General features: G+C 36.8%; 1 protein-coding gene across 2 annotated transcripts in view; it reads left to right on the top strand.

Moving 5' to 3' along the window:
- The window catches only part of LOC117403283 (muscarinic acetylcholine receptor M3-like), a 100,260-nt gene that overhangs the window by 38,325 nt on the left and 35,096 nt on the right, over positions 1–26,839 (top strand). For both annotated transcript variants that reach the window (XM_034005318.3, XM_059023820.1), the window contains exon 3: positions 10,175–10,236. The gene's annotated coding sequence lies outside the window, so the exon portion shown is untranslated. The remainder of the gene's footprint in view (positions 1–10,174; positions 10,237–26,839) is intronic.

Here is a 26,839-nt window from a genome sequence, read left to right as displayed (position 1 = left end):
AGCTCCTCTTGGAGCACTAACTCAACTTTCAGGAACACCCTGACTAACACGGGACAGCTAAGCTATTTTCCCGTCCTCACAAAAACAACAGTTTGGTACCGCACTTACTTTTTTTCTCTCTCTCTCTCTCTCTCTCTCTCTCTCTCTCTCTCTCTCTCTCTCTCTCTCTCTCTCTCTCTCTCTCTCTCTCTCTCTCTCTCTCTCTCTCTCTCTCTCTCTCTCTCTCTCTCTCTCTCTCTCTCTCTCTCTCTCTCTCTCTCTCTCCTCGGAGACAGAGCACCTCGTCTGCCTCCTTCTCCTCAGCAGCCTCGAGCAGACTGCCTGCTCTCCTTTTAAATCCCGCACCTGGATCTAATTTCCAATAACGCCCAGGTGCGGATGATAATTAATAATAAAACAATTTAAACAATTAAATTAAACAATACAATTCAACAAATTAAATGAAACAATAAATCAACACAATACAAACAAAAAGGTGCATTTCTCTCCCAGGGAGGTTTTAACCCCCTCCCTGCTGTCTAACACAACCCGCTATCTCACAATATATATATATATATATATATATATATATGTATGTATTTGTATATTGGCACAGTAGGGGAGAGAAGAAGAAAATGTAGTCCTGGCAAGTGGAGGGACTACATTCCCCAGCAGGCCACAGGGCTGAAAAGCCTATAATTTGTTAATTGTGTATTCTGTGTTAATTATTATGACCAGCTGGTGATCATTGAAAATTACAGCCAGCTATAGAGAATAAAAAGACAGCAGCCAGTGTGTTCTGGGCTGCTACAGTGTGAGAAAGCCTGTTTAGTTAGTGCTCCAAAAGGAGTTAGGTTTGTTTTCCTATTTTTATTTATTTATTTATTTTTTTTTTTTGTGTGTGTGTGTGTGTTTTGTAATTAAAATAGCACAACCGTGCTGTTAAAACAAGTTCCTGTATGTAGGGTCAGTGTTTACGTGCTGGTAAAGAGACTGTGAATCTTTCACATGTGGTGGCAGTGAAAGGCAGCACAACTATTGTCCCTAACAAATGGAAAACTAGAACTGATAGAAAGGATTACGCAGAATACCGCAGAAATGGAGGCAAGAATGGGGATTCTTAGATTCAACTTCAGATGTCCAGACAGACATTCACATTTTAGCAGAGTCAGAACTCTGTCCCGTATCTGGAGATTGGGTATTAACAAAACGATTGTTATTCCTCCCTTAACATCTTGGGAAGCAGACTTTATCTACTTGGCGCTGGTTTGGTCAGAAATTCAGGAGCTTTAAAATCTCCCCCTGCAGATGCCTGTCCTCCACAAAGTGGGGGTGTATGTATGTCACTGTTTATAGTTATATTTACTGTTTATCCAATTGTAAGGAAACATGGTCAGTGACAACCTTTTGCACATTATTGAGAGTTTCAGTATCTGGGGATGTAAGCATGAGCCTTTTGTCCCTCTTTACATCTGTCACAAAACATTTATTTATATAAAAATAACTACTTATCCAGCTTAGTTATACCATTCTTTAAGACTCGTATCAATCTTAGGATATATGTATATATGAATCTTTCTTTCTGTCCATCGAAATAATAATAATCAATACTTGTGTCATATGATTCTATACTGTGTTTATTATTTCTTATAACCTGAATAATGATTAAACATGATTTGGCCATCAATCACCAGGGTTAACCATTACTAAACCATGCTTGGCACTCTGTACTGTATGTAACCACAAACAAACCATGTCCATTCTCATTTTCATCTAAGACAGTAGTTTATATGCCGTGAGTGACCATAAAAACAATCAAAGACAACAAAGGTTTGCTGAATGTCTGGTTTATTAGCTTAACTTATAAGTTGCAGGTACTGGCAGACACAAACGGTCTATTCCATGCTTTTCCAGAAAAAGTATTGTGGCGCAGACAAGCAATCAGCTTATTGAAGAGTGCTGGTATTGCTTGTCATGTGTGATCAGTCAAAGAAACAACCTTTTTAACCTTTAATAAAGTACTTTATAATTTATTCTCCAATTATGTTGTTTTGCCAACGGGATGACCAATCATAGTCATTGTTACATAGATTTCATTTGCTTTCAATTTGAAAGTCTAACCAAATAAACGACTGGCATAAATTGAAACAGGCACATCACCTTACAGGTAGAAAATTGGCCAATTGCTATATTTCAGACAAGACATTAAAGCCTAGACTGTTGTACATTTTTAAAGGATTAGAGCTTAGAAATGAGTGATATAGTGCCCTGAAACAAATAAAAGGAGAATGAACATGTACCTTTGTTTTATGAGAAATTTTAGCAAATTCATTGACATTTCAGAACTAAAAAAAAGAAAAATTAAATGCCTACTACACAGCTCAATTCATGACCTGGCAAAAAAAATAAAATAAATAATAATAGTAATAATAAAATAATACAGTCTCTTGCTTTTATTACCCTGTAAGCATGCACAGTATTTATTAAAGTCTTCTCTAAAGTCTGTTTAGTTCTGTACATTATGTAATACTCAATAACAAATTGGGTTTGTATTGGTTTCCCCTGAATAATCCTGGTTTTGAGGTAGCTGTTCAGGATTATTAGTGTGCTTTCCAGGGACATGTACTGTAATGGCCCTCTGTAGGTCCCACCCACAAGTACCCACAGCTGCATCCACATCCTTGTAGATAACTACAGCAATAGCACACTGCATGCAAGATAAAGCCAAATACTGCTGTATTATAATGTACATTATACATATAATGTTTTATATGTTTTCTAATACTGATTAGATTAATAGACACACAATGGGGTCTATTCAATGGATGTACTTGTTGTAAATCATTAACATGTTCAACTTCCTGAAATTTATGACCTTGGGCCCTTTATTAATGATTTAAATATCATCAGTATTTAGATCACTGTCACCATTTAGATTCACTGAATACATCCCAAAAGCTAAATCGTTTTAAACAGTAACAGCCTCCTATTTGTTTCCATGATATTGCTTTTTTGTCTAGGGGAGGTTCTACTGTATTGGGTTATGTTCAGTGGATCTCAGTTTAAAAGCCCACGGAGGTCACTGTAACACCCCCCTCACCCTGTGAACTGGCTTTATGTTTTAATTGAAGGTTTTAATCCGCAGTGCCTGAGATCAAATGCAACCTCTACAGGAAAAATATTCTGAAGACTGAATTGATGATTCTGGTTTTAATTAGTATAGCCTGTATTAGTGATAACATCAGTTCTTTACAGGCTATGCTAATCTATGCCAGAATCAGCAATGCAATTTGGATCGACAGACTCTCCACTATGTATTTGAGGTTTTAGTAGACTGGGAAGATGCGAATGAAGAAGCCAGAACTGGTAGTTAGTGTCTTTATCAGATTTTATTGGTTTTATTCTGAATCTTATTTTTATACAACTGCTGAGGGTTTTGAATAGAACATTAAGACTAGTTGTTCAGTGAATTCTAGGTACATATGTATATTTAAATAAATAAATTATGCAAACCTCTGAAAAGTCATTTTTGGTTCATACTAGAAGCAAAGTATCCTGGGCATGTCCTTTCCAGTTTGCTAATGACCAGCAAGAGCGTTTAGTGGCTTTGACTTCATCTTCGGCCCCTAAGCTACTAGTTGATCATTTAGTGGATGGCAAGGGACTAGCCCCTTGTACTGGACATAATTGCTTAAATAACAATCAACAAGTGCATAAAGGCACCGTGTGGCTTTCATTCATGTTGTTTCTTTTGTTTGGCCTCTCCATCACGTGCGGTGGGGCCAAACAGGGAGACGGCCATCTTGGAGCCTGGAGGAAGGGCTACCCTTAGCCATGGTTTCCCAAAGGTTTCCTTACCTGAGTGCTGAGTGCTTCACATTTAGTTTCTGCAGGGTGCGTGGCAGGCTGGAGAGGCTGGGCTCTCCCTCAGTGCAGTCATGTTCTGGGGGGCGGGCCCGTGTCTCAACAGCTACTTTTCAGGCTGTTGCGTTAACCATTCATCATTTTCATTTTATAAACACGTCTAAACTAATGATTACAGTGTTTTAGCTTTCATTATTCTTCATTCTGTGCTAGTGTTGTTTCAAACAGTGTTTAAGTTGTACTTTCATTGTTTTCCCTGGTTTTTTTTTTCTGCTCACAGTAATTTCTGTCCATCGACATAAATATGGTCCATTGCAAGTTCGTATTTACCTCAGGATGATTCTTTAAATTCAATTTGCTGTGAACAGGCACCTTTATTTTATTTATGTATTTATTTATTTATGTATTTATTTATTTATTTATTTATTTATTTATTTCAGCAGACATTCCGCTACTTATTGTACAGCTAATAATTTTGAAAACATTTGAAAACAACGTTTTAAGTGATTAGCATTACATTGTATACCTATAGTGCCTAAAGTCAGAGTTAAATCCATAGATCAGACAGTTACAGATTATGATACACTTTAAGCTTGAGCAAAACTAGGGTTTTCAGGCATGAGGAGATATTTGACCACACTTTGGGCCTCATTTACTAAGCGGTGGAAATTTGGCCAGAACTGGTGGAGGGAAATTGAGATGACTGTGTGTGGTATTTCCCAAAGTGTCACTCCATATTTACTAACTAATTAGAAGGAAAAATATCTGGCGTAAAAATTCTAATTAGCATACACATTGTGGGTGGCAACAGCTCTGAAGTTGCGCATGGTATTTGTTCTATTGACAACAGGTGAAGGAGCTTACTTACTGGTGGCGGCAGGGATACAACTATGAGAGAGAGATAAAAGAAAATATGCTGTAATAATTTAGTTTCAATTTAAAATAATATTTTATTATCTACACGTTACAACAAATACATATGAATATGGCATTTTATACCTTATCGAGAATACTGTCATAAACCACTAAACACTGTAAACATTATTAAACACTGTAAACAGCACAACGTGAATAATAATAATAATAATAATAATAATAATAATAATAATAATAATAATAATAATACATGTCAATTTACATATATGTGCTTGCTTGCTTTTTTCATGAAAAGGTGAATGGCAATTACTAGACAAGACTCATGGCAGTCAAAGGTGTCGGCGCTGTGAAGTATTTTGTAATCAGTATGGCGTGCATGTGATTAAATCAGAGGTGGTGAAGTATGTGTTGGGGTGCTCATATGACAGCCTAGCCAAGCCAACCAATGTAATTTCAATTTCAATTATATAAGTGAAACCACATCTTCTTGTTCTCGTTTATCTCAACCAGAATGTATTGATCCTCTAAGATGATCCCTGGGAATACAGAACACTTTTTGAATGTTTATAACAAGAAGCAGTTGTTTTTTCCCCTTCTCCACAAAATATTAAAATGTAATTATAATGATATTTTACATATGTTTTTAAATAAACAAGTTACCATTTTTTCGTACTGTAGTTTTGTTTTATATGTTTTCTATGACAGAGCCTTATTGTCTACATCCTAGGCTTAGCTATCACAAAAGTGTGATAAAAAGTATCCTCTTCAAAAAAAAAATAATTTGAAAATATATGGTATTGAGTAAACGCAAAGAATTGTACAGAGTACTTGAAGTCATGTATATATGCATACCCTGTAAATACGGTAACCTTTAAATAAGGTGTTGTACATGAGTTATATTTTTAAGTGATGTGAGAGCCTAATTTTATTTAATTTATTTATTATTGTTCACACACTTGACGATGAGGACTTCAGAAGGATTGCTAAGTGGAAAAAAACCCCAAAATAAATCAAATAAACTGTGATGTGGCGATCCAGACAAATCCCTATACATTTAAAATGTATCACATAATTACAAGAAGTAAACCAAATTAAAATGTTAATGAGCTTGGGACTAGTATCTAACACATAACCTGGACCCTTTATTTGAAGTGTGTGAACAATAATAAATTAATTAAATGAAATTAGGCTCACACATAGTTAATTGGCCAGTGATGGTGACTGTAAAATAAAGTTTTAAATATGTATTAATGAATTATGTGGAACAGCGTTTCTTACTGTTTGAGGTTATTAATAGAATCACTCATATTGTAATACACTGAGAAAAGTCTGTCTGCCTTGTACTTTTCAATTTCCAGTACTTCAGAGATGACATACACATGAAATGCACTGTTAGGACTAAACCTCTTAATTTTTTTCTTACAACTACAGTTCAATAATAATACGAATACAACTATGATTTAAAATAACACAATGTAGGAGGGCAATAAGCAGTAAAATCTACTTAAGAACCACACAGTGTCTCCTCTAGTGTTTTAACCCTGTACAGCATGGCATTGAGCGGGGGCATTATACCACACACTATAGCAAATGGATTTTGTTTATAGTAATGTGTTTACACATTAACACGTTATTTTAAAAAAGAGAGTATCATGCATTTGGGGTCCTTACACACTTAAATCACAATTGACTGTCAATTGAATTTTTGAATCGCAAAATAACAAAGGATCTCTGTAGGTGTATGCACCTCCAATTCACATGTAGGAATGTTCGATAAAGTGACCTTTGACATATAATTTGATTACTTGGAATCACCCTACCTGACCCTTATGAAAATGACCGTAATGCACATCTAGTGGGGTGATGTAAGGATACTCGCAAAGTGATTTGCTGGTGCACAACCCCCATAATGCTGCTGTAAATCATGTTTAGGAGCCGTAAAGTATGATTTTACCGGTTGCTAAAAATGCGGTGTTTGTAAAGAATGGTGTTCATTTGGTGTTCTGCGCCCGCCATCAAATTTGCACTTTGCCATCATTAATCCATTACAATTATATTGAAATGCATTAAAATGAAGAAAAGAGCATGGAATTGGGCGGGATCTGGATACTAAGCAGGCGCAAACATTATAATGTGATGTAAGGATTGCTGACCCCCCAAAAACTTTACACCTCTTCTTACAAGCTGCAAACCATTGTAGAAGCGAGTAACTAAGAGCTGTATAAAAGCACACAACTGCAGACACCTGTCATTGGCTTCAGGGTGGCTGCTGTGGTACACTTCCTGATGCAGCGACACTTGGTTCTTGTTGAGGAGAGGAACATGTTCAGAGGAGAAAGGCAAGATGAAGAAGACCCTGCTTATTCACTTTGTTTGGGAGGCCGGAGGATGCGGTGCTAAAGCATTATGGTCTCACTCCGCAGGTCATCCTAGACCTAATAGCTGAATTGAGAGATGGGCTAGACTCCAGAGTCAATCTAGGGACCGCTATCCCTGCACATGTGAAGGTGCTGTGTTCTCTGCACTACTTAGCCTCTGGTTCCTTTCAGACCACAGTTGGAATGTTTGGAGGGATAGCCCTATCCACCTTTTTCAGAGTGCTAGGCAAATTTCTGGATGTCATGCTAAAAAGGGCAGGCAATACATATCATTTTCTTAGGACTAGCATAATTGATGCTGGCTGAGGCATTTCCAAACAACTGCATTTCATGCTGAGTGACCTCAGTCATAAGGACTCTCAGCTCCTTCTTCGAAAATGTTTCTTTTTTTTTCCGTGAGCCAACAAGACTTTGCTGCCCTTCCGCCGACATATTTTTTTTGCTTTGTATTTTCGTGCTCCACAAATGTCATACAGCGCCTACTGCTCACTGTACTCCTAACTCTGCAAGTACTGCCACTAAATAGTCCGATGCGCTCGTTATCATAATTGTGGATCATTATTTGTCTGTGTTGAGTAATTTAAATTACTCTTAAGCTGACATAGAGCGCAGTGCAAAATAATTGCCTGGCCACAATGCAATTTGAATTTTGCAATTATTGCAAAATTATTTGCAATTATTTGCTCTGCACCTCTGCTTATCCCCCCAACCCCCCCAACCTCCTCCCCCCCCTCCAATGTCAAAGATTTCCTAGGCTGACCGGAAATCAGTTGGATTGAGTAATGCATTAAATGTTAACAGACGGGGTCTGCAGAATCTGGAAGAAATAAGTAACTTTTTTTTTTGTCTTTGTCTTGTTTGTGACTAGAAGATAAGGAAACAAGATTTTTTTTTGTTTAAGTTTTTTTTTTAACTAACATTATAAACATTATGATATGCTCTTTTTTTCTGTCTAGGGTTTGGTGCTCCAGTGAGCTGCAACATCTGTAGGGTACAGTTCTACTTGTTGAAACTGGTATAAAAAAAAAGACTTTCCAAGGATCACAGAAAAAAAAAAGTTTGCTCTGTATCATAATTTTATTAGTATAAAGTGCATCCTTTTTTGCAAATTTGAGGCTTGTTTTCTACAAGATGCATGTTAAACACAAGGTGCACGGTACACACAGGTTATAATACTCTGTATAGTACGCTGTGATATTATTGATACAATGGGTGTGTGTTATACAAGGGCTATAACCCAAGGCTTCTCACACACACGAGTCACAGGATGTGTGTTGTGTTTGGAAAATTACGGTACTTCATAATTCATTTTCCATAAATAGTGATGCATGAAAGGTATAATTTTGTAATAACTGCTTCATGATTCATTAGACAACAGTTATTAATAATGAGGAGCTGTTGCTAATATAAAATGAGACAATATGTTGTTCTCTGGACAAAAAAAAAACACCCATCCACAGTTATTCGTTTCGGTGATTGGTGATTAAAGGCAGCTGGCATTAGTTGCAGTGATCTGCTTACTGTACATTTTCACTGCGATAGAAGTAGAAAGATGCTGTAAACAATTCAGGCTTGAAAATCAGGCAGAACAACAGAGAAGGACCTCCCAAACACCAGAGAAGTTTGCCAAACAGCAGCCCATGGCCAACAACCACATGAGTAATGTAGCCTGAGATTTAATTTTTTTTTGCTAATTAGGAAAATATAGTGACGTCTAAACATAATATTTTATATCCAACCACAAAGTGTTGGCCTTGATTTGAAAAGAACAAAAGGGATCCAGTTAAATTATAATGTTTGCCCTCTAAAGACAATTCTCCTTCATATAATATCTTCTCAAGCGAAATTTGCACCTTGAATCTGTCTTAAATATACAGTGGAATCACATCTTTCTTGTAAAAAAAAAAGACAGAAGACAAAAAAAAAAAACCAGTGTGCTGTTTTAAGACTGGCAGATATAACATTACAGGACTAACAAACCTTTGCATAATGCTTAAGACTTTAATACTGTAAAACCTTCACGTTTCACAGTAAGAACATTAGTTTAAAGAACAGATTTAACCAATAAAATATGCCCTGTGGTGTTATTTAGCGAATTCTAAAGTCCTTTCCGGTACGCTGATTGTTTTGTACTGTGCTACAGAAACATGCTGTCACTTTATCCGGAGGCAAATGCTCCAGAAACATCCAAGCTTCCAGGAGCATCTACCCATAAGCTAAGTTAGTGTCCATTAATTGGGTTTAATTTGCCAATTTTTACTATTAATATCAGCCCTGATACATTACAATTCTAATCTCTGACCATGTGTAGTAATAACAAACTAAGGGGTAGATGTACTAAAGGGTTGCTTCCGTCGCAAACCACATGCAAACCAGTCGGAAGTGTAGCATGAAATGTACTAAACAAACGCAACGCTGTTAGCATCATTTTAGTGAATGCTTTGCAGCTGCAGTTCTTACTTGCACTTTAGCCTTAAATGAATATGTGATTCTGGGCGTTACGGCAGAAATTCACATAACAGGGTGGATGAAAGATATTGTAATGAGATGTAATGCACTTTGCGAATTGTCGTAACGAAAATGCGACTGGCCCATCTTAGTACATCTACCCCTAAGCCTTGGGAATCTATGAATTGTTGAAAATTATGTATTGGGCCCTGCTATTGTTACACATATCTAATAAACATTAACATTAACATTGGCAACATTAGTAACCAATTGACTGCAGAAATCAATTCATACTACCCTCCTGATTGCTTTAGGATTATATATATGCAAACATTCAGGCATTTATGTCACCATGCACTCACATTAAAAGTGCACAATACTATTTGTAGTGTAAATAGGTTAATGCTTTATCAACATTATTATTAAGATTAGCTGGCCGACATGTGAGCTGTTTTATCTTGAGTGTATACAATATCATAACTCTTGCAAGGTCCTTTCTTTCATTTAAGGCACTATACAAAACAAAACTGAAAAAGAAACACTGGGATAAAAATCACACGCCAATGCCAGACTGCTTTGTTTCTATGTATAACGACAATAACATTTGATCTGTATTGTACCTTTTACAGCCAAAGTCACCTGAAGGCACTTCATATACAATCAAGAAGAAAAAAAAATCCCAACTAGAAAGGTATGTTTTCCATTTTGATTTTAAAACAGGCACCAAGCTGGGCTCTCTGACAGCAACAGGTAGGGAATTCCAAACGTTTGACTTGCAATAACTGCAAACCAGATTACACCCCTGGTACAATGTACTAGGGACATAACCCAAGGTTAGAAGAGCATTAAGTACACCTTGGTGTGTTCAATTGATCTAAGCAATTGATCAATGAATTCCTTTAAATCTTAGTAGCATGCTCCATGACGTTTTACTTATTTTAAAACAACAAGAGACTCACATGCACGTTTATATCAAGTGAATACATCCCCTAAAGCTTATATGATGTTCGATTGGGAATACCTGGTAAATCTTCATGTCATCATATACTGTATAAATGTGGTTTATGCCTGTAAACGATATCTAGATAATTTCATAAGATACCAGGCTGGAAAACATGTAAATCTATTTTTTAAGGGCATGCTGAATCTGTTGCAGGTCTGAAAAATAAATGATAAAACGAGGTTGAAGGTGATAATGAAGGTGCAGTAATATATTTGTTCCTTGTAAATTGTGTAATTTGGTTTGTCTCCTTATGTGTAAACATAATCTAAAGTACTGTATATTTTGTTGTTTGTGATTAATTGGTTTAAGTCCAATTAGATTTAAGTGTTGTGTTTGCAGTGGGAAACAAATGTACTCATAGTAGAACAACCTAATTTATTCCTTTGTGGTGCTAAACCCGGACCGTTCATACAGATGAAGCAATATCCCACAGTAATGTACGTTTTCATTATAAAATAGAAAGGTGAACAAAAAAATTAAAAAAAACTCAGTGGGTTTATTGTAAAATGAAAAAAAATATATTTAACATTGATCTGGCCACATTGATTGTGTCAGTGAAACACTAAATTTGTACTCAACAACACATGTAATGCAACTTTATTACGAGAGTCATAGAATACAGTATGTTAAAACATGTGGTCTGTTGATGTGGGCAATGGTTAAAACAGTTTTAGATCCACCACTGTTTAGATTAATTGAATAGATCCCAATATAATATAATGCTATTAGACAAAATCAAAATCCAATTAAAATAATGGACTTGAGGGCTGCTCCCAATATACTGTAGTCGTAGCTGTAGGAGAGGTCAAGACCAAGTAAAGACATAGTTTGCATTTTGATATCCAAGTGTTATCAGCTGCGGTGTAATGAGGCGATACATTTACAGAGAATAGAAATGTTCATTTACAGAGCTCAGGCACGCAAAGCCCTCACTGCCTCCTTGCCTTAGAGGAATATGAATAACCCCGGGGACCGTCCCAAACCACAGGCCAGACAAGGAAATTGTTGAATGTGGAAAACATTTGCAGGGTTTTTAATTACAACATATCTTGGTTTCCACTGTTATTGCAGGATTGAGTTGCAGTTACAACTGTTTTATTCATTTGCACAAAGAAAGCAAATGGTCACACTGTGGAAGATGTGATGTGTAGCTTAAGTGCTAGCAAGCTTAAAGATTCAAATGAAGGCTGTAAATTAGTTTTGTCTTTAACAGGAGGTGATTAAGAAGGACTTTTATGCAAAGAGAAGCATGAATTTTTTCCAAAAGATCGATCCATTGTGATTGTGTTTAATACATTTTCAACACATTCTAGTATACAGACTTGTTGAGAAAGTCACATTATTTATTTAATGCTATAAAAGCACGTATAGATTCTGTAAAATCTGAACATTATTAAAATGATCGCTATGTACTGTATACATTTGCAAACCTTATTATTGAAATGCTGTTTAAGAAGTATTGCTGTTATAATCCAATCCCTGTTACCAATTTAGTCCCCAAAATAGTATGCAGTTTTTTTTGTTCATACTGTAAAAGAATGTCAGCTCATATTTACAGAGTACTTTGACATATGTGCATCAATTGATTTCTGCATTACTTAGAATACCACCAAGGATCCAGGGAGTAATTCACGTCAGCAAAATAAATCACAAGAGCATTGCAGACGTCCAAGGTTGCTTTGTTGTTTTAGTGTTTTCCTTTTTACTTGAAGTCTTTAAGGTAAAAGCAGAAGTTTCGTATATTTATTGATATATTCTCATGATTAATGTGCTTTTGATTTATTGGGTTTCCGGTTATGTTTACTTTCTCATTGTGACTATTGTTACCGGCAGGAAGAGACCCAGAGAAAGAAAGCTGCAGTGCTGGTGTGCATGTTTATTAACAAAACAAACACAAAAACAGGAACAAAATAAACTGGCATGAGGGCCAAAATAAAATGTTCAAACAAAAGAATAAATCACTTGTAGTCTGGGCACTAGTCTTCACTACAAAGACAAAACTACCTAACTGAGGAATGGCCACACCTGTGATTGCTGGCATGGATTTTGTCTTTAAAAGTAAGTAAAATGACAGGTCTGATGATTTTCTTGATCCTTCACTGTAGATCAGTTGAATGGACCACGAAAGTGAATTCTACTCAAAAGTTATTTAAACAGCACTACTCAGGGAAGGGCATTCATTAGACTGTTCTTGAGAGTACTATACACAGGGGTGAAATTCTCAACAAACAAGTGCAGGTACTCATATGCACAGCCAGGTGTAAACATTTAAAAAAATGAGACAATTTGAGTGCCAATGAATAAATACTTTTAAAATGTATACATGCTCTCAATTGTATTAATACTTGTACTGTGATTCTTGAAATGTATTTTTGTTTACGACTCTAAGTCACCCTGGATTAGGGGCGTCTGCTAAGAAATAAATAATAATAATAATAATAATAATAATAATAATAATAATAATATTGGTACACAATACATTTATGAATACAAAATAAGCCTTAAAAAATCTGATCAATTATTACCAATTCACCATAAAGAAGAGAAGCTGAAAATACTGAAAGCGTTGTATCCTCTGCATGTATCACTCAGTCATGTACTGTAATATAACACTGAAGTTAAACCTTAAATGACAAGCATTAAGAAATATTACACTATGCAGTAACTGCTGTAGAGAGGGAGTTTTGTTTCATGATATCCTAAAAAAGGATGATGTTATAAAAACAACTGTGCTATGAAAAAATTATACAAAAAGGTCTAAGTCAAACAATGCACAATATGGGCTAAAATACCCCTCAAATTTATTATGTAACAACCACTACTACGACTAATGATGTACTTGACTTTGCCATTTTAATCTCCATAGTATTCTCAGCAATCATCCCCACACTTTCCAGACCCTGGGTACTCACCTATTATTATTATTATTATTATTATTATTATGTATTTATTTATTTATTTATTTATTTATTTATTTATTTATTAGCAGACGCCCTTACCCAGGGCGACTTACAGTTGTCTACAAAAATACATATCAAGAATTACAGTACAATTAAGAGCAAGATATAAAATACAATGTCTTCAGTCCTAATAAGAGCAAATACAAAACCCAGTATGATTTGATATCGGGGCAGTTCAAGAGCAGATAACAGCGTTGATAGTTACATCAGGGTTAGATACAAGTGCAAGTGAAATACAAAATACTACAGATTGGGTTAAGTGCAGGATTAAATACAGTAAAATAGGGAGCAGATAAGTGCAAGTTAAAGTGCATTAAAGGTAGAGTGCTATACTGTCCAGAAGGGAAGAGTTTAATTTTTCCAGGTGTTGTCTAAAGAGGTGTGTCTTGAGAAGGCGCTGGAAAGTGGTCAGGGACTGGGCAGTCCTGACACCCATAGGAAGGTCGTTCCACCACTGCGGGGCGAGGGTGGAGAAGGAGCGTGCTCTGGAGGCAGGGGAGTGTAGAGGAGGTACAGCCGGTCTTCTAGTGCAGGTGGAGCGGAGAGGTCAGGTGGGGGTGTAGGGAGAGATGAGAGTCTGGAGGTAGCTGGGTGCAGTCTGGTCAAGGCATCGGTAGGCGAGTACAAGAGTCTTGAACTGGATGCGAGCGGTGATCGGGAGCCAGTGGAGTGAGCGGAGCAGTGGAGTAGCGTGGGAGAAGCGAGGCAGAGAGAACACCAGGCGAGCAGCGGAGTTCTGGATGAGCTGGAGCGAGACCTGGTCATGCTACAATAACAGCCTTGGATTAGAACATATATGCCTGTTTCTTTTACGTATTTTTTACAATAATATATTCTGTGTGTTTCTCTCTTGTGTTTCTGCGTAGATTAATTACCATGATCTATTCCATAAAAAGATTTTCCAGGCAGAAACAGTATAAAAGTAGACTTTTAAAAAAAAAAATGTACTCCTGGTATTATGGTTTCTGCACAATAAAAAAGTGGCAAAAGACACATTTTCATAAAGTAACATGCTTAACATGTACCTTGCAAGTTGGGCCCGTGTTTGAAAAGCGTGAAGCACACCTCCATCTGTATCCCGATTCTGACTCGCTTACCAAAATCTGAAGCAGCACTTTATTGATCCTGTTTTTTTAATGTTAATCCCTACTGTCCCACACATCACTTGCCATTTTAGAAACGTTCATGCAAATTTTGGCAATGTGGTAAATTGGTGCAAGGCAAAACATATGATAATTATTTCTAATATTTATCAACTATGTAATTTATGGAGAAAGGACAGAAAGGATAAAAAAAGGACATTCTTCGACTCGCCTATTGGTTAAACTCACTCAAGCCCTTCAACTGAAACAGAGAATACCCTCAACGTTTTTTTTGTTTTTTTCTAGCATCTGGTCGTTGTTTTAGACTGATGCGGGGGAAATGCAGCTCTCTTATTGGCTGATCACATCCCCTTCAGGAAACCACTAGACTCTTAAAAAACCCATAGTAAACCCTGTAAGTAATTTTGGATAAAGGCATCAGACAAATGAACAAATAATAATTAGTGTAGTATGCTTCATAGTATAAGTAAGCACACTGTACGCAAGTGAGTGAGGCAACGTAATGTCATTTGACTGACGGTTTACTTGGCACTGTCTGGTCAGCAGAGAATATCTTGAAGGTCCAGACCACTGCTAAAGGGGAACGCACCAAAAGGCTGATTGCCATAACGCTTTCTTTCTGTTTCCATCGGGGACGCTGCACTTGCTGCCAATACCATTACTCTCATAGCCTAATTTATTTATTTATTTATTTATTTAGCGAGGCGGTTAATTGATCAGGGTGATTATGTGACGGTCAGATATGCGACTTTCCACTGTACAACAAACATTCCATAAGGTTACAAAATGGGTTACAAATGGTTAAAGCAAGTGAATAAATCTCATTCATAACCACAAGTATTGAAAAGGCAAAAATATTTTATAAACTACACATATTGAATTATCTAGGTAGTCTGTAAGAAATTAACTGGTCCTGAACACTCTCTCTGTATCATCGGCACCATGGTCTGTTAGATTTCTGTTTCAAGAATAGTTATATACTCTTTCATTAATTAAAGCCCACCTTTTCCAAGTGCAAATAAACTCCTGATAAATTATGACAATTAACACGGATTTGCTAAAATAAATAGTCACAAGAAGCACTACTCGTTAAGATATTAACATGATTTCGTAAATCAACATAATTTCGGAAATCACATTAGCACGATTATTTAATAACGCAATAGGCATAACGACTGTAGGAAAATGCCAAAATCAATGAATATATGTTGATTTGTTGATTAACACTGGAGTTATCATTTATAACCTTTTGAAAATCCTGCGCGCAACCTCTATATAACATGTAGAGATTCTTCTAACAATTTTAAAAAGGGTGCACCATATTTTCCTATCGTTAACAACAAAGTAGTCTAATTATAGTGCAAGAGCACTGTTAAAGCAAGGATGGCCCCTCACTCTCCATTTCTTTAAACCTAAACAGTCATATTACTTAGGTGTATTGGAAGTGGAAGAGGCATCTGTTGCCCCTTACTTGTTGAAAAATGGACTTCGTTTCAAACTCGTCATTTTTACCAGAAACAGGCCAGCTTTGAAGATAATAGAATCCACACTCTAATCCAAGATCAGGGCAATGTAAACCTTAATCTGATCCAATAAATCTACTGAAGGAAAATATTATCAATCAATCAATCAATCAATCTTTATTTTATATAGCGCCTTTCATAGTGGACCACCATCACAAAGCGCTTTACAAGATGTAGTAACAACAATATATATTTATAACATTCACGCATTTATGATAGCGAATTACAATCAATATCAATAACATTTGAGGTACAAATAATCCTGTTAGATGGCTTTCTCATTAAAATGACTTTCATATATTTGAAGAGAGGACAATTATGTTATCTAAAACAGACCACAAATGTCCCACCCCAAAGCTGTAGTCACTTTATATCACTTAAAATGTTGTCTTGCTTTTCTTGAAAACTGTCCAGCAGTTTAGGAGTTACTACAGTCTAATGTATATACACTAGTCAGATGCTGTTTATGACCAGCTAGGAAAGCAGTTCTGTTCATTAATTAGGTTTTGTGATCATTTTAACTCTAAACATGTATTTGGCTGTGTTTCAGCTTCTTTTTAGCCTACTACTAATTGGAAGCTAGGGTGATGACTTTAAAAAGCTTTAAATTTATCTTTTTTTTTTTTGTAAATATTTAACTAAACAGACAAATGCTAATATCCCGTTATCTGCACGCCACAGGTTTTCATTTGATAGGCAATTTTAATAGCCTCCTTTTTTTCATTTGGCAGTGTTAATGATGGAAGAACAACAGTCATTTGAAGCAATCCTGAGGTGCACAAAACATTTTTTCTGGTTTTAAGAATATTTTAAATAGCATAATGGTTATGGTTATTAGAAGATCAGACTACAGAAGGGATCTCTCTCTACCTGTATTATATCATTGGGACATGCTTCTTACAATCTACAGTCTACTAGGGAAATAATATAAAACTGTCATTCTTGATGTCGAGCAGTGAGTTAGTAGATAACAATGAACTGCTCTGACTACCCATTAATGTCTGAGAATCATCTCAAATTGACAGTAAACAGCAAAGTCGAATCCGGTGTAATTAGCTCATTCAAAGAAAAAATGGGCAGACCATGGTGCCAACAAGTCAAAGCTCATTTAGCTTGGAGCGCACTTAGAATTACAAATCTGTGTTTATTTTATTGAGAGCTCTAAAATGAGACCATTACAGGAAGAGTTTGGCACAGGAAGTACCAAATGTCTGTTTTGACCTTTTCCCAAAATATATTTTTGGCGTGCTGCTGTCCGCAATGATGGCCTTAATAGTGACAGCCTATCACAACGCATAGGCACTGCATCCACTGACACTCTCAGTACTCTCACCATGGGCCCAGGTTCTACGTGACAAGCTTGCAATGTGTTCAGAACTGTTTTATGCAAGGTTGAATTTGACAATACTCACCTTTGCATAGACGGCTGCAGTTGTAGTCAGGATAACAAAGTGTTAATGATTCTGCTCAAAACTCCTTAAACTGCAGAAGAAGTACATGAATATTTGGCACACCCCTAGTCCACTGTAAAAGCTGATAAACATTCATGAGCTGATGTTCCCCAGAAGCAATGCGTCTGTACTCATCAAAGGGCAAACATTTCAAATTGGCAGCTTCTTATATTATCCCAAAAGCATGGCATAGTTCCTTAAGATGGATTTCTGCAATGTGCTCAGTGCAGTGGACTGATCTCCAACTGCCATGTGTGCTCATCTCTATTTGTTCTGAAAGAGTGATAGGTTAATGGAATGAGAATTGTTTTCTTGGGGTGTGTGAAAGGTTAGCGTTGTGGCCAAGGCTGGTTACCAACAAGACTCAGACACAGAAAGCTGCAGTTAAAGCACATATTTATTTAAAGAACAATTAACAAAAACAAATAAACAAGGTACAGGGGCCAAAATAAACAGTTTAAACAAAAATACCACTGTTTAAGCTGGGCATTGGCCTTCAATAAAGCCCGCCTCACACAGCCCGACTCAAGCCGTCCTGACGCATCTCATCTGAGTATGCACAGATTCTGCAATCAGTTGTGCTCAGTTTTGGTTTAACGTCACAAATGAGTTCTTCCCGACTGGGTGTCGCACACTACTAAGACTGAATTACTGACCACAACTAGACTGGTGATTACTATGTATGCAAATTTAATGAATACTGCCATGTACACATTTTTGTATTAACTTAGCCCAACATAGCGACCCTCATATTATGCATGGCATCGTATGCTGATTAGACAGCGGAGACAGCTGTCTAATCAGCTGTCTCCGCTTAGCCTATTAATTTAGCTATTGACCATTTACACCGTGCAAACGTTTCAGGCAGTGTTTGACTTTTTGTATAGTTTGTCTACTACACTTTAGCCTGTGGTAAATAAAATCCAACCTGTTGTTTTTTATTTGACTTTGGCGTTTTTTTCTCAGTGTGTGGGGCTTGTAATTTGTGACCTATTGGAGATCAACGCACCGGTAACTTATGTTTTAGCGCAGTAAGAAAATATAGGCTGCCAGTAGATTGATAATAAAAAGGTAAATTGATTAGTAAACGCCTAAAAAAACTATTAAAATGTGCACATATCTGGTATTTTTGAATTAGGGACACTCATAGCAATTCAAGACTAATGTATTTTTACCTGTGGATCTAAAGCTGTCAATATTCCGCCATCTTGTATGACAAGTTACATGACAAGCTACGTCACTTAAACCTGCTTCACCATTGGTTGACACACTTATAACTAATCTGTCTCAGTCAATTTTGGTCGGCAACCGCCGCACACAGACAGACTGATCACATCTGAACAAAACTGCGTCTGAAAAAGATTCAACATGTTCAATCTTCAAATCTGAAGACATCCAGACTGAAATCTGCATAATCTTGGTTTTAAGGGCAAGCACACTGATACGATTCATCCAAACTCTGTACGGCCAGATGAGATGAGATGAGTCGGGACGGCTTGAGTCGGGCTGTGTGTGGCGGGCTTAAGACAATCCATAAACACTATACATCTACTCACAAACTCCTCTCAACTCCCACCACCAAACAAAGGATTTCTCCCCTTTTTATACCATGTGCCTGAGTCTTAATTGATGATCAGTTATTCAATTAAGACCCAGCGACATTCCCCATGTGTATTCAGCAGGATGGAATTAACTCCACCCCTGCCATACAAAATAAAAACACAACAACAACCATTAATCGATGCATCAATTATTGATCATCTGGCCTTAAATTTCGTGAGCTTCGATTACATACTGGTGAATCGATGCATTAATTTAGAACCCGTTTGAAGTCTCCAGTTGCCGGTTTGCATTTTAGTGCTAGTACGGTCGATTAGCGTGTTGCTAGGATACACACTTTAGGCCTCTACATTCACGTTGGACAAGCCATATCAGAAGTAGGCCTATTGTATTCATGTTTTCTTGATTTAAAAAATAAGGCAATGCATCGATTATCATTGATAAATACCTATACGATAATCGATTATGAAATTAGCGTGCCGATTGCACCACTACCACCAGGGCTTCCGCCCTGCCACAGGGTGCAGCAGGGGCATGCGCAGAAATAAAAATGTTTTGGGGGCACAATAAACTATATATACAGTGCCGTGAAAAAGTATTTGCCCCCTGTCTGATTTTCTGCATTTTTGCATATTTTTGACACTGAATGTTATCAGATCTTCAACCAAAACCTAATATTAGATAAAAGGGACCCTGAGTGAACAAATAATTTCAAAAGTAATCCCCACCTTAGACTCAATAACTGGTTACGCCACCTTTAGCAGCAATAACTGCAACCAAACGCTTCCTGTAGGTATTGATTAGTCTCTCACAGCGCCGTGGAGGAATTTTGACCCACTTCTCCATGCAGAATTGCTTCAACTCAGTGACATTTGTGGGTTTTCGAGCATGAACTGCTCGTTTCAGGTCCAGCCACAACATCTCAATGGGGTTTAGGTCTGGACTTTGACTAGGCCATTCCAAAACTTTACATTTCTTGTTTTTCAACCATTCTGATGTAGACTTGCTTGTGTGTTTCGGATCATTGTCTTGCTGCATGACCCAGCTGTGCTTCAGCTTCAGCTCACGGACAGATGGCCTGACATTCTCCTGCAGAATTCTCTGATACAGAGCAGAATTCATGGTTCCTTCAATGATGGCAAGGCATCCGGGTCCTGATGCAGCAAAGCATCCCCAAACCATGACACTACCACCACCATACTTGACCGTTGGTATGAGGTTCTTACTGTGGAATGCAGTGTTTGGTTTCCGCCAGACATAACGGGGACCATGTCGGCCAAAAAGTTCCACTTTTGACTAATCTGTCCATAGAACATTGTTGCATAACTCTTGAGGATCACCCAGGTGCTTTTTGGCAAACTTGAGACGAGCATTCATGTTCTTCTTAGTGAGCAATGGTTTCCGCCTTGCTACTCTGCCATGAATCCCATTTTTGCCCAGTGTCTTTCTGATGGTGGAGTCATGAACACTGACCTTAGCCGAGGCGAGAGAGGCCTGCAGATCCCTGGATGTTGTTCTAGGGTTCTTTGTGACTTCCTGGACGATTTTACGCCTTGCTCTTGGAGAGATTTTGAAAGGTCGGCCACTCCTGGGAAGATTCACTACTGTCCATTTGGACAAGATGGCTCTGATTGTGGTTCAGTGGTGCCCAAACAGCTGACCCTAATTATCCCTTTAATTGGGTTGAGTTAACTAGGGGGGCAATAACTTTTTCACAACTGAAGATTGCATGTTTGATTACCTTACACACCAAACAAATGAAAGAAGCACCAAACTTTGGTGTCATTTTTTCTCTCAGACTCCCTCCATATACTACTACAAATACCACAAACAAATCTGACCAAATACAATGTCAAAAATGTGCAAAAATACAGAAAATCAGACAGGGGTCAAATACTTTTTCACGGCACTGTATATATGTATATATATATATATGTGTATATATATATATATATATATAATGCGTGTCTGTGTATGTTGATATGGTTATATAAATAAATAGCATTACACTGACCATTTCAATGAATGTCCATACGCTGTGGCATTTTTTAACACTGAAACATCTTTCTGCAGTTGCAACTATAACAGGTAGCATGGCCAAAAGGCCAGTAGGTCGAATTCATCTGGATACAGAAGCCCCGGGTCGTGTTCTTTACAGACCTTCATGAGTTCTGGCAAAGACATTGCATCGTGATTTTTATTTTCTTTTAAAATCTCATTTTGTGAATTTCTTTGACAGGTTTTGTTCCTAATGTAAGGATGATCTGATTAACTTATATCTTGATGAATTTTACAGCACTGAGGAACCCCTCCTATATTTAGGGGTAACCCTGGGATGACCATAGATAGGTGGTTGATGCAGACCATTCCACTGTGCTGTAAAGTGCTTCAATAAGTTGATCAAATTGACTGCTTTGACTTTTTAAGAGAACTGTACAGTATGTGCTGCTAAATTTACAGCAGATCACTATTTACGATTGGTATTATTCACATGCCCGATCTGGCTCTTGTAACTACCGGGTAGCATATCTAGTGGCTTTAAAAAAATATTGTGAATAGCATTACAACTGTTAGTTATGTAAACACATGAATTGAAACTCCTATGAGCTGTATTTCACCATAGTCTATTAGAAACTTAAAAAAAGTTGTTTTTGTTAAAATGGGTATTTATTTGTTTGTGTAGTTATAAAAATGTATCAGTGCTCACTATCATCAGATCAATGTCTGGATGTTAAGGGTGCTCTTTCAAGTTAGTTACAGATCCCTTAGTAAATACATTGAAGCTCTTTGAGTAACACTAGACTGTATAAAGTTATGATCTGTAAATGGACGACATTAAGTTTCTGAAGCAAAAGAAATGTACAAAATTTGCTATAGTCATGCAATGCAGCACTGAGATTTGGATTGATTCCTTCATTGAGGGCAGCATTCTTTGAAAAGGTATGATTCCTGAACCATTTTTAACATCATTACTGGCTGAGGGCACATAGTCATTGTAACGACAGCATTCCCAATTTTTTAACTTGAAACGTTCATATCTCAAATAACTAACTAAATAAAAAAGGGCCATACACCAGGCTAACTCCTTATTTTTTAGAAAGGACAAAAATACCTATTGACTACAAAACTAGCATCAACCGTCTAAGTAATGTAACTGTAGGTCTCTTAATCTCTCTAAAATTGTTCATTTCTTGGTTTTATATGTTGTTGAATTTTCATCTTTAAAAAAAAGGAGCTAAAGCCTGGAGATAATATAGCCCCACGTGCCTAATTGCCAGTTAAATATCATTCATGCTAATATTACCTTTAATGTGGTGTAATGTAGGCATCTGGAATGCACTACTAACTTGTGCACCACTAACAACTTTAAAATATATATGTCAGTAATTGCCAGTATAACTATACTACATACAATCACACAATATAATAGTTTTCAGATATTCCCACATTCTCACAATATCCTTTTACTTTTATATGTAATTAAAACTGAATCCATTTGAGTTAAGCCTTTCAGATAATTGCACTTATCTGCTCCCTATTTTACTGTATTTAATCCTGCACTTAACCCAATCTGTAGTATTTTGTATTTCACTTGCACTCGTATCTAACCCTGATGTAACTATCAACAATGTTATCTGCTCTTGAACTGCCTCGATATCAAATCATGTTTTGTATTTGCTCTTATTAGGACTGAAGTCATTGTATTTTGCATCTTGCTCTTAATTGTACTGTAATTGTTTATGTATTTTTGGTAAGGGCTTCTGTTCAGAAATAAATAATAAATAATTAAGAAGGCTTTTTATCTCCTCTGGGATGATTCCTAGTATTCACAAAAAGATATTACATGTCTTGTCATGTCATATCCAAAGAATTATTTCCTATTTCCCTGGTAGATGTAACCCTCACTATTTAATTGTATCTGTCACCAGTTATTATTAGTGAACAAGGGCTATTTCAGTATATATTGATGGTTCACAAAGGGAAAAGATTGGAAAAAATGTAAGCTCTTTTTTTTTACTAGGAAAATTACAAACACAGAAAGTAGTGTTCAATTACTTTAAACCAATTCAAGTAATCATCATGGGCACATGATACATTTACCAAACACTTTATTCCAAACAAAAGTACCGTTTTTAGTGTATACAGCACTTAAAACAATACAGTCCTCTGTATTGCTCTGTCTGTGTTAATATAAAGACACTGAGCCTGGTGAGCAGCAGTTATAGCAAGGACCCTTATTTATAAGGGATTTGTGTCATCCATTCATTATCTGGAGAGTCACACCGAATGCCTGAATTCCCTCTGCTGGAAAGAATTTCATAAAACACGACTAAATGGTTTTAAATTACTCTTCAAATTTGGAGTGCTCTCTTATCAAACTGTTTTGTCAAATCGGCTGTTGTTGCTGCTACATTTATTACAGTATTGGACATGCCAGAGCTTTGCAGAAGGAGAAGCTGTCAAGTGCTTCTTAGCCAGTCTCATGTGTAAACCAGGACCCCAGCACCTTGCTCAGGTGGCCTGAGTTGTAGATATGAAATCCTTAAAGAGTAAAATGAGGATTGTGCTCTGGCCAGCATGCTTTGTTTGCATGAGGCTTAGAAAGTGCTGAGTCATCTTAACCACCTTAATACCGGGGATGCACTCAAGGGCAGGAATGAAGCAACTCCAGAGAAATAAACTGGAACATTACGTTTTGTTTTCTTTCTGTACAGTAGCTGTGGGCAGTAAAAATTAGCTCTAGTGTAACAGGGTTGAGCTTAGGGGCAAACCGACGACCACTTACTCTCCAAGAAAGTTTCAAAAGAGCCAGGCTGATTTGTACAAGCTGTTATAGAGCTTTTAAACATCACACCTACAGCAGTCAGAAGGCAGTACGACACACAACACTGCCAGTTACAGCAGTCTGCTACTATATACTTAAAACACGGTGTCGTGATTATGAATCAATGTACAGCCCTTAAGCAATTTCAAACATTCTATTAAAGTACTTTGACATTCTCATGCGTTTATATCTGTGGTAAGGCTACATCTTGCCAATGTTGCTTTAAGTAGCGAGATTTTTCATGGGGGAGGGGAGACTGGCTATTAATAATGGTTGCCGGCAAATAGACAGGAACCAAATGAGACCGTTTTGCATTGTTTCTTCTGTACAAGATGATTTTTCATACTGTATGCCAGCTTAACTGTTTAAAAGGAAAACAAATTAATATGTCAGGGACTATCCAAAGAGAACATTGCTTCTAACCTGATTGCTACAGTGCATGCTGGTGATGAAGGATGTAATGCATTGTTGATGAAATACGGGAAAGCCAAAATAACTACCAGGATACAAAACCAGTCAGTAATATAAAGTGTAATAAGAAATTAGATTTATTTGAATCCTTGTTTACACACAGCCCAGTGCCTGGCTTGTTGGTCCATCTATATACATGCAGCAACTGCAGTACATTCTTGTACTTATTTATCCTAATATAGTATCCGGTTTATAAACTAATTTCCGGGCCTTAATAAAATTATCTTTTTTTTTTTTTTTTTTAGATTCCTTTGTCTGAAACATGTCATCCTTTACAGTAATTGGTCATTATTTTCCAAATAGCTTTTTTTTTAAAAAAAGTTATCCTTAGACAAGACATAGACTGCTAATGAGAAACAATCTTAGGGTCTAGTCTATTAATGATATAAACACGTGCAGATCTAAATACCTCTATATTAACCATATTAATCCAGCTGGGTGATGTATTGACCCATATACAACATATTGTATACAATAATAAAGTATGGAAATGAGGTTTCATTATAAATGGTTAGACGGCGGTATTAAACAAGCCCCTATTCAGATCATTAAATTAACCCCACTCATGTACTAATATTTTTTAGTTCTTTTTTTCCAAGTAATTTGATTCTGCTCCATGACAACAACAAAACTTGTATGACTCAGGCATTCTGAGCCATTCATTTGGAAAATTAAAAAGAGAATGGAACTTGATCTCCACAGTCAAAAACTACTGTATAACTTTAGATAGAAGATTATTGTTCATCTATTTCTGAAACATCAACACCATGGACAGTTCCCTGTATAGTAACTGTATTGCATAAGTTTGTTCTACTACTGTATATATATATATATATATATATATATATATATATATATATATATATATATATATATATAGGTCATAATAAAGAAAGCATCCAGATACCAAGTTTAAATTGATATTCCTCCCACATTGGTTTGTTTTAAAAACACTAGTGCAAACAATTAAAAGATTAACTGGGTGTGGAAATGAACTGCCACACTAACAAATTAAGCGTAAAAAAAACAACCAGACTATTTGTTTTCATACACTACAGACAGCGTTCTCCGCAGGCCGACTCTTCATAATGAAACATGGGATAGATGACAGATGGTGAACGAGACTAAAAGTTGCACCATAACAGCTCTGTGACCATATCTGTTGATAGCATCAGGAAATAGTATAAATAGTATTTTGGTTAAAACATTAACGCTCCATTGCTCTGTATTAGCTTAACTTTGATACTAACACATTAACAATGTTCCATCAGCTTACAAAACCAATGGAGGAGACACAATAAAGCAGCTCTCATTTATCACCCAATTACAGTGGTACAGTTTCTGAAACCAAAAGCTTTTAAGCTGCAGTGTCCCACTATCATGTCAAATATGTACCGGTACACTCAAATATCAATTCACCAGTGTTTGTTTACTACTATATATATATATATATCCACAGTTTCTGCTGTAGAAATACTCATCTCTTGAAACTTGCTGGCTGCTGTATCTATGCTGTTGCTACTTCTTAAAGTGTACATATGCAAGCCCTTTTATAGATTGGCTGGGGGGCGTGCCCGGGCAGCCTACGCCTGTTTAAGGCTACTGCACCACGGCCATAGCTACACAGGCGGGCACTGAGCGAAAGCGTGCTTTGTTTACATCGAGGAGGAGGAATTTAAGTTGCAGAACATTTTTGAGAAGAAAAAAATGGTTTAAAAAGTCTTAAATTGGAAGGAAAATGGTATTTGACAGCAAAAATGTGGCTTGGTAACCAATTGCATAAACCAATTTCTGACTTAAGTCATGGATTCTGTGTTGTGGTATAAATATTGGCCATTGGTTAACTTTGTGAACTCCATATATGATTTTATAAACTACATTCAAAACTCCCAATCTCATGGGTTGCATGTGAGAGATAAACAGTTTCAGATGTCACACGACAACCTAGCAATAACTCTGGGGCAAAAGCTAAAAGGTATACTGTGTCCAGGATACACCATTAAAAACAAGGCTACAAAGCCAAGAAACCTTTGACACAAGGTTTCTTTGAAGAACTAAAGGGATACTGCATTGGAATTATTTGCCCTCAGTCTCACAGGCAGATCTGGTGGAAAGTTGGCAACTATCCTGAGATCACATTAGACCAGGATAGAGTGTAGTACATAACTGGCAACAAATAATCCTATGTCAGTGTAAAATTTAAAATGATTGCGTGGCTTTAAAGATACAATTCCCAATTACGATTCCTTGACAATATGATGATTCCCAAAGCCCATTCAGCAAAATATGTTAATGTTCTATGAATCGTGTTCCATGAATCAAAGAATGGTCAAACCACTTAAATAAGGGCAAACCCAAGTGCCTGATTCTGCGACAGGGTAGATTGTTTTCAGATGGT

This window comes from Acipenser ruthenus, chromosome 5 (genome assembly GCF_902713425.1).
Source record: "Acipenser ruthenus chromosome 5, fAciRut3.2 maternal haplotype, whole genome shotgun sequence".
In the NCBI taxonomy this organism is placed as follows: domain Eukaryota; kingdom Metazoa; phylum Chordata; class Actinopteri; order Acipenseriformes; family Acipenseridae; genus Acipenser; species Acipenser ruthenus.
Note: the sequence above shows the minus strand (reverse complement) of the source record. Positions and strands in the feature narration are given on the sequence as shown.